Source organism: Rana temporaria, chromosome 3 (genome assembly GCF_905171775.1).
Source record: "Rana temporaria chromosome 3, aRanTem1.1, whole genome shotgun sequence".
NCBI lineage: Eukaryota > Metazoa > Chordata > Amphibia > Anura > Ranidae > Rana > Rana temporaria.
In genome coordinates, this window is record NC_053491.1 from 103,155,746 (window position 1) to 103,165,535 (window position 9,790).

Sequence of the window (9,790 nt, forward strand, 5' to 3'; positions counted from 1 at the left end):
AACTCTGCGGCTTATGTTATTATAGTCGGCTTTGTTGTTAACATGGGCAGATTGATCAGTTCTCTGCTTTACACATTCATGCAGCCTTTCTCAGTGTTTTTTTTGCTTTTTTGTTAGACATGCTGACTTCATACTGTATTTTTTTTCTGTAGTCCTATTGGTTTTATTATTTAAAATTAACACAACATTGCATGCATTCAATTGATAGCAATGCCCCAAGTCCCCACACCAGTATTGGCCATCATTACTGTAGCTGTACCCCCCGTAGGAGCTGCTGAAAGTTGTAGTCCATCTGTCACCCTGCCCAGCCCGGCATTCACTTTCTCAAGCACACAGAGTCAACGAATAGTCCTTTAACTTTGCTTTTGTGTTTTTATTGAGGGGTTAAACTTGGATGGGGTTAGGGGATTTACAAGATGCCCAGAATTTGAGTAGAAACATTTGCATCGGGACAGAACTATGTATACTACCTGTACATATTTACACTTCACACTCCTCCTGCACAAACCTTCTTGCAGACTATTACATCTCTCTCTCTCCAGCACATCACTTTTCCTCAGGCACAGGTAGCACATGGTTAAGCCTGACTCTGATTCCAGCCAGGCCTTATAGAAATACCATTTGCAGGCAGGGACCTGCCTGTGATATAGCCAGAAAAGGTTAAATTGGTTAAATGCTAGCTGTCCTTGGTGGACTACTGATCCCAGCCAATCCTCTTCAGGCCCTGCCAGCCCTCCTGGCTGCAGCTGCCCGACTTCACTGCTCATGGCATCACAGTCTCTCCCACTGGCTCTACATCCATCTCAGACTGCACACTCCCAGTCTGCTCTGGCATGCCTCCCACACCTGGTGGATCCCTCCTGGAGACTTTGCCTGGAAGTACCTTCCACTGTCCTCTCCTGCTCCTGATCAGAACATTCCTAGGGTTTGTACGAGGGTCCCTTCCACGCTCGAGCTCCAGGCCCAACGTCACTCCATCTCCCAGTTTTTCCACCCGACAACTCCTCCTTAGCTGGGCGACTCTAGGTATTTAAGGAGGCCTGCCCCCTGACAATCCAGGTTGGGGATTAAGTCAGGGCTCCTCAGAATACCCCAGACAGCTCCACCTATCTCCCCCTCCTTCCTTTTAGAAGCCTCTAGAAGCAGAAGGGAGTTAACCGAAAGATGATGCTATCTGTGAGTCACCAGCCTACTCTGAGCCACTCCCAGCCCACACAGATAAAAGAAAAACAGCCCTAGCTCACAGCTAGGCCTGATTAAATTTATCTGTACTGACAAAAATCCTACTACTAGCACCTACCTAAAGTAAAGGGTGCTAAATTACTTTAATTCCAGCCCTCACTGCTAGTTCGTAGCTAGGATTAGATTATAATATTTATTATATAGGATTTATAAAGCGCCAACAGATTGAGCAGAACTTTTATAACATGTGAGCACACAGTACAGTTTCAATGCAATTTAATACAAGAGGAGTCAGAGAGCCCTGCTCGTTAGAGCTTACAATCTAGGAATGTTAAAGGGTTTGTAAAGGAATTTTTTTTTTTTTTTTTAAATAACAAACATGTCATACTTACCTCCACTGTGCAGTTCGTTTTGCACAGAGTGCCCCCGATCCACGTCTTCTGGGGTCCCTCGGTGGCTGTCTCGGTCCTCTCCGCAATTAGTCACCACAGTCATGCGAGAGCTCCCATGGTGGTCACTAATTGCGGGCTCGCTCCCGTGATACCACGAGTGGCCATAGCTGTATCACTCGGCCCCCGCCCCTCGGCGTGCCGCGTCACTGGATGTGATTGACAGCAGCGCCAGCCAATGGCTGCGCTGCTCTCAATCCATCCGTGCTAGCCAATCAGCGGCCAGGCTGAGCGGTGAAGAGAATATCGGGACCGTGCGGGACTTTCGAGGGGTCAGGTAAGTATAACGGGGCTCGGGGGGGGGGGGGGGGGCGCCAACATCAGATGATTGCATTAAGGTGAAAAAACATTTTCCTTTACAACTCCTTTAATAAAAGCGCATTTGTGCCTTTGTCACTATTAAATGAAACAGACTGAGAGATGGATGCAATTATTACCTTAGCAGAAGGGACTTGTAGTCCTTCCTTCATTGATTCATGAGCTTGGATCAATGAATGGATGACATGGCTATAAGGGCGAAGCCACACAATCATACGGAATTAAAAAATTCCATCTGCTGCTGGCAAAAGGACAACACAATTCATCTTACACCCTAGATAGGAGTGTAACATGAAACATTGTCAGGAACAGGGAGAATAAACCTTTAATTCATGCAGAATAGCATGAAATGCTAGAATTAAACACTGTCAATATTTGTTTGAACCTTTTAACACAGTATCTAATCACTTTTAAAGTAATAAAAATATTTAATTAATAAAAATATAGGAACTCCTTCTGCTCAGGTTCGAACAAACGGTACTTTTTCAAATATATTTAAGATTAATAACGGTACCCGTCAGGGTTGTCCGTTATCTCCATTACTTTATGTGATTACAATGGAACATCTAGCAATAGCTATACGTAATGATTGTTCTATACATGGTATTACTATTAATGAGATAGACTATAAAACGTCACTTTATGCAGATGATGTTTTACTTTATATAACATCACAAGGATACGTATTCCTTCTGTCTTAAAAGAAATCAATTAATTTGGATATTTAAGTAACTTTAAGATAAATCTAACTAAATCTGATTTATTAAATATCTCACTACCTAGAGATGAGTTTTTTTTCGTTGGTAGTGTTATTTCCTTTTCACTGGCAAGAAGTAGCAGTGGAATATCTAGGAGTTAAAATCCCAACAGACCTTACTCTGGTTTACGAGTTAGATTTTCTTCCACTTCTACTACGAACGCAAGCTGAATTTTTATTATGGTTGGAGCTTTCTTTATCATGGTTTTGCCGTATTAATTCTATCAAGATGGATACTCTTCCAAAGTATCTATACATATTCCAAAATGTACCTATTAAACTATCTAAAACATTTTTTTTAAAACTGAACAGTTTGATATTGCAACTTGTTTGGAAAAATACTAAACCTCAAATTAACTGGAAAACACTTTGCTGATCAAATATATATAAACAAATCCACGCTTAGGATAATTGAACTACTGCCTTCCTATATAAAGATTTCACCTAAGTGAAATCCAATGAATGAATTAGAAGAACAAAGGGAAAGATAGCGCTGTTCAGTGGACAAATACCTCAGGTGGAGTGGCCCTGTATGTGCAAATGAAGTGTTATTCCAACACGACTATAATAAAAATATCAGGTGGGTTGATGTCACTACCAGATATGAGTGACAGTGCTATAAAAATATTCTAAAGAAAAAAACAATATAAATACTCATTATTGTATGCTCTTCAATAAATAAATAAAGTGAATTAACTGTGAAAATGGTCACAGAAAAAAGTGACATGTTTCCTCCAAATTGTTGACAATATGTGCAAACTTAATTCATGTATTAATGCTTTAACTTATTCATAAATACTCTCAGTAAACCAAAAAATTAAAAATTATAAATCAACTATAAAAAAGTCCACAAGAGAATCCAAAGTGACATGTGCTTCATCGAAATTTTGTGACAGCCTGTGCAAAATTAATTTGTGACAAAAAATTTGCTTGTGGTGACTGTTCCGTGCTTCTCTTATGTGCTCCCACTCACCAGAGCGCTTCACCCCTGCAGGGGTAAAAGGAGTTAAGCAGGAATCCACGTCAAACTGGAAAATCCCACGTGCACGGTATCCTCCTCACATCCAGGTAAGAAGATCCATCCACAGGTAAGGAAGTGAAAAAAATTTCCTACTGAATCCTTCTCTGCGGTGCAAGCTCCGGCCTGGTATCCACATAGAAATTATTATAAGAAAATTTCCATAGCGTGATATTGCAACAAGCTAGGTATTTATTTAAAAAACTATTTTAAAATCAAAGAGCTCCAATGCTCAGCTAGGTGGTACAGACAAGGAAGCCGCGCTCGCAATGTAAGTTCCACATATGGTGTATCAAAAAGTCCCGGAAGTGACGTATTTGCGTAACAAGTTGGTCCTGCCTTATGTGTTTCGTCATACAGACGTCATCTGAGGCGCGACTTTGCCGATCAAAAGATCGTGGAGGAGGAGCTTTGCCAGATTTTGAGTGTTATTCTAAAGCAGCTATATTTTCTCTTATTCTGGATTGGTTCCAAAATCAAAACGATAAACAATGGCTTCAATTGGAAATTGGTTCTTCTCCATTAAATCCTAAAGCTTCTTTTTGGCTTTGTTTTAAGGATATAGGTCCAGATTCACAGAAAAAGTACGCCGGAGTATCTGCTGATACTCCGGCGTACTTTCAAATTTGCCGCGTTGTATCTTTATTTGTAATTCACAAACAAAGATACAACGGCATTTGGCTAAGATCCGACAGGCGTACGGCTTCGTACGCCTTCGGATCTTAGGATGCAATACTTCGGCGACCGCTGGGTGGAGTTTGCATCGTTTTCCGCGTTGGGTATGCAAATTAGCTGTTTACGGCGATCCACGAAGGTACGCGCGTTCGTCGCATTCTCTTACGTCGTCGCGATTCGGCTTTTCCCATCGTAAAGTTGCGATTGCTATTTAGGTGGTGTAATATTAGACAGCCCATGTTAAAGTATGGCCGTCGTTCCCGCGTCAAAGTTTACAGGCAAGTGCTTTGTGAATCAAGCACTTACGCTTAAAACTTGCGGCGGTGTAACGTAAATGACATACGTTACGCCGCAGCGCAAGTACGTGAATCTGGCCCACTATATCTAAAATATATATGCTATTATCTATTTTTAATTCACCTGGTTTACCATCATATACGGTCAAATGGGGGATGGAACTAAACCGGCTAATACAAGAGGAAGATTGGGATCAAATTTTTATTAATACCCATAAATTTTCAATAGCTTGTGACACTCAAGAGCACAATTTTAAATTGCTTTCTAGATGGTATCGCAATCCAGTTAAATTAAATCGAAACTTCCCGTCACAATCAGATCTATGCTGGCGTTGTAATGTCACTATAGGTAACTTATCTCATCTCTGGTGGGCTTGTCCCTCTATTTATAAACTTTGGGATCAAGTAATCAGCTTGTATAATACTGCTGTGGGTGATATTAATCAATAATTCTGTTGAATTAGCTATTTTTTCCTTCTTACCTCGATTACTATCTAAAACCAAAAAATCTCTTCTTTGTTTTTTTTTTCTCTTGGCAGTTAGACAATTGATACCAAGATACTGGAAATCTCCTACTGTTCCTTCAATTCCGGAGTGGATTGAGACTCTTAATGGTATTATGCATATGGAGATACTGGTTGCTGAAAATAATAATACTATACAGAAGTTTAATAGGATGTGGCAGACCTGGATAACATTTAAAGAGTCATCAAAGTTCTTGGAAATTTTTTAATTTCTAAGTTCATTTTTGTTGGCATACATATTCTATTTTTGTTTCAAATTTTTAAAAGTTGAAGAAAGAATCTATAATTATATTAATGTGACACACCACTATATATGTTTCTTTCCCTGTCCCCCCCCCTTTTTTTTCTCACCCTGAATATAGAGAGTTTTTGTAGAGATGTATTATTTTGTACGTTAGTAATTATAATTTTATTGAACATCTCAGCTATCATGTATTCAGCATGATTGTATTTGTTTGTGTATGGTTTCATGCTGTTTGTGAAAAATGAACAAAATTTATAAAAACATATTGGAATGATAATAAATATATAGGATTTTTGAAAGACATGCTGTATAGGACATCCAGAAAACTTGGATGTGTTCCTATTACATCCAATTTCACTCTATACTCTGACTTTCAATAACTAATGAAACTCAACTCACCTGTCTGACAGTAGATACTGTAAATTGCCAATTGGTTAGTTTATAGTTGGATTTCCAAAATGTTGAATTTCCAAATTTTCGAATTTCCAAAATTCGCGAATTCGGAAATTTGAAAATTTGAAAATGGAAAATTCGAAATTTAGAAAATTGGAAATTGCAAAATTCGAAAATCTAAAATTCGAAAATGTGAAATTTCCAAAATTGGGTTTTTGAATTTCAGAATTTTCGAATTTCAGAATTTCTCATTTTTAGAGTTTCCGTTTTTTCGAATTTCCGAATTCCCGAATTTCGGAAAAAGCAGAAAAACAAGTAAAACGAAACGTTTTTGCAGCAGTGCACATGTCTAGAGAGCAGAAGAAGCAACATTCTACAAGTTGAGGTAGGACTTTGAGCAATAGTAAGGCAAAACACTGTTTATGTGTGAGTAAGAATTAAAGTTAAACTATAGGCAAAACTTTTTTTTTTTTTCATTTTGAAAAGAAAGGGTTATAACTCCAGTAAGATTTATTTTGACATATTTGTCCCATTGAGGAGATTTACCTTCTCTTCTGGTCCCATAGCCAAAACAGGAAGCAAGAGGAAATCCCTGCAAATTAAGGGGATTTCTTGGGGACCTCCAGGTCACCAGATTTAGTGTCCCTATTGGAAGATTCCCCCTCTATTACTTTTTTGGGGACAACTCAAAATTTGGGATTTTCTTTTATTTTGGCAAACAGGTCAATTAGAGAGGGTGAATCTCCCTAACAGGGGCACAGAAAGTAATAACAACCTGACAGGTGTTCTAACCAGGGGTCAAGTCCTGGGGAAAAAAGTGTGGGAACTCCCACCCAAGATCCACTCCCCCACCAAAAAAATTATAAATGATATGCTCATATGCATAATTACTAAACCGCAGACCTCCGCAATGTCTCCTGGGAACAATGACAAAAGCTCCCAGGAGACATTGCGGCATCGAGGAAGTGACGGAATACCCGCACACTACCCGATGAATCCATATACAGGAAGCTGCCAGTAACATAAAGGATTACTAAGGTTCGCCTGCCCCTTACGTACAGCCCTATTCGCGAACGACTTACGCAAACTACGTAAAATTTTCAAAATTCGACGCGGGAACTACGTCCATACTTAACATAGGATACGCCTCATATAGCAGGGGTAACTTTACGCCAGAAAAAGCCTAACGTAAACAAAGTAAAAAAATGCGCCGGGCGGACGTACATTTCTAAATCGGCGTATCTACCTAATTTGATACCTACCTAATATTCATTGCATAATTCTACGGAAGCGCCACCTAGCGGCCAGCGTAAATATGCAGCCTAAGATACGACGGTGTAAGACACTTACGCCGGTCGGATCTTAGGGAAATCTATGCGTAACTGATTCTATGACTCAGTCGCATAGATACGACCCCGCAACTCAGAGTTACGACGGCGTATCCGGAGATACGCCGTCGTAACTGCTATCTGAATCCGGGCCACAGTGTTTTACACTAGTTGCTTGTTCACACATTTTTTAAATTGGATCCTGATCTAATCGGCTGTAGTAATGTATCTACAAAGGGGGTTATGCAAATCCACTTTGCACTACAAGTGCAAAGTGCACTTGAAATTGCTCTGACAGTGAAGTCGCATTAAAAATGAGGGGTAGATCTGAAATGAGGGGAAGATCGTCCAATCATGTGCAAGCTAAAATTCAATTTTTTATTTTCCTTGCACTTCCAAGTGCACTTTCAGTGCAATTTCAAGTGCAGTTTGCACTTGTAGTGCAGAGTGGATTTGCCTTTCGCAAATAACCCCCAAAGTGTTTTAACTGAAAATACCTCCATTGAATTCAAATCCATTATTTATTTTTTGTATTTTAAGTCAGAATTAGTGAGATTTAATTACACCCAGGTAGACTCTATTTACTAATTAGGTGACTTATGAAGGCAGTTGGTTACACTAGATTTTAGTTAGAGAGATCAGAGTAAAAGGTGTTGAATACAAATGTACACCACACTTTTCATATATTTGTAAAAAAAAATTAAAACCATTTATAATTTTCCTTTTACTTTGTGTTGGTCTATCACATAAAATCCTAATAAAATACATTTACGTTTTTGGTTGTAACATGTCAAAATGTGGAATATTTTAAGACTCTAGGGGCCAGATTCACAAAAGGGATACGCAGGCGTATCTGCCGATACGCCGTTGTATCCCTGTTTCTATCTATGCGGCTGATTCGTAGAATCAGTTACGCATAGATATCCCCAAGATCCGACATGTGTAATAGTTTTACACTGTCGGATCTTAGGATGCAGTACCGCGGCCACCGATGGGGGGAGTTCTCGTCGTAAACCAGCGTCGGGTATGCAAATTAGCACTTACGGAGATCCACAAAGCTTTTTCCCTTCGTTAAGTCTCCGTAAGTGTTAGTTTGCCGTCGCAAAGATAGGGTACCTTTTACAAAGTGTAAAGTTAGTACACCATGTAAAAGTGTACCCGTCTTTCCCGTGTCGCTGTCAAATGTAAAAAAAAAAAAAAAAATTCCCGGCGCAACTCTTTTTTTCCCGACGCAAATTTTTTTACCCGTCGCGATTCACAAAACCTCGGCGCATCGTAACTTCGCGCAAAGCACGTTGGGAAATTCGCGTCGGGAGCATGCGCAGTACGTCCGGCGCGGGAGCTCGCCTAATTTAAATGGGACTTGCCCCATTTGAATTGGCCCGCCTTGCGCCGGCCGGATTTAGGATACACCGCCGCAAATTTCCAGGTAAGTGCTTTGTGGATCGGGCACTAACTTGGAAAAATTGTGGCGGTGTAACTTAAATCGGAAAAGTTAAGTTGCGCCCGGGCTACATGAATCTGGCCCTAGGATTCTACCTAGGTTGCCTTGTGGAGAAGGAAAAATAAGTAAATAAATAATCTATCTTCAGCAGTGACAATACAGTATTAAAAATGTTTAACCACTTCCCGCCCGGTCAATAGCAGATTGACGTCCGGGAAGTGGTTCTGTTATTCTGACTGGACGTCCAGCAGGATAACAGCAGGCGCGTGCGCCCATGAGGGCAAGCATCGCGGCGATCGGTGGTGCGGTGTGTCAGTCTGACACACCACTACACCGATCTCAGTAAAGAGCCTCCGACAGATCAGCAGTGTCCAGCAGTGTCCAATCACGGCTGATCATGATGTAAACAGGAAGAGCCGTTGATCGGCTTTTTCTCACTTGCGTAATCAGCGGCTCTCCTGACAGGGGGGGTTCGTGCTGATTGTTTATCAGCATAGCCCCTCCCTTGGATGCCCACACCAGGGAAACCGCCAGGACCACCAGGGAAGCCTTCAACATGTGGATGGCCAGGTACATCCCCCATGGCCATCCACATGTTCCAAAAACATGCCCAACATATGCCAATCAGTGCCCACAAATGGTCACTGACTGGCACCATAATAGTACTAATAAAAACAGTGATGCCCAGCAATGCCACCCACCAGAGTAATCAGTGCCACTCATCAGTGTCCCTCAGTGCCACCTACCAGTGCCCATCAGTGCCATCCATAAGTACCCATCAGTGCCACCTATGAGTGCCCATCAGTGCCATCTATCAGTGCCCATCAGTGCCGCCATCAGTGCTTATCAGTGCCACCTCATCAGTGCCACCTCATCGGTGCCCATCGGTGCCCATCGGTGCCACCTTATCAGTGTCCGTCAGTGCAGCCATATTAGTGGCCATCATTGAAGAAGAAAACATACTTGTTTACAAACATTTTTTTACAGAAACAAATAACTTTTTTTTTTCAACATTTTTGGTCTTTTTTTATTCACTACGCAAAAAATAAAAATCGCAGAGGTGATCAAATACCACCAAAAGAAAGCTCTATTTGTAGGAACAAAATTATAAAAAATTTGTTTGGGTACAATATAGCATGACCGCGCAATTGTCATTCAAAGT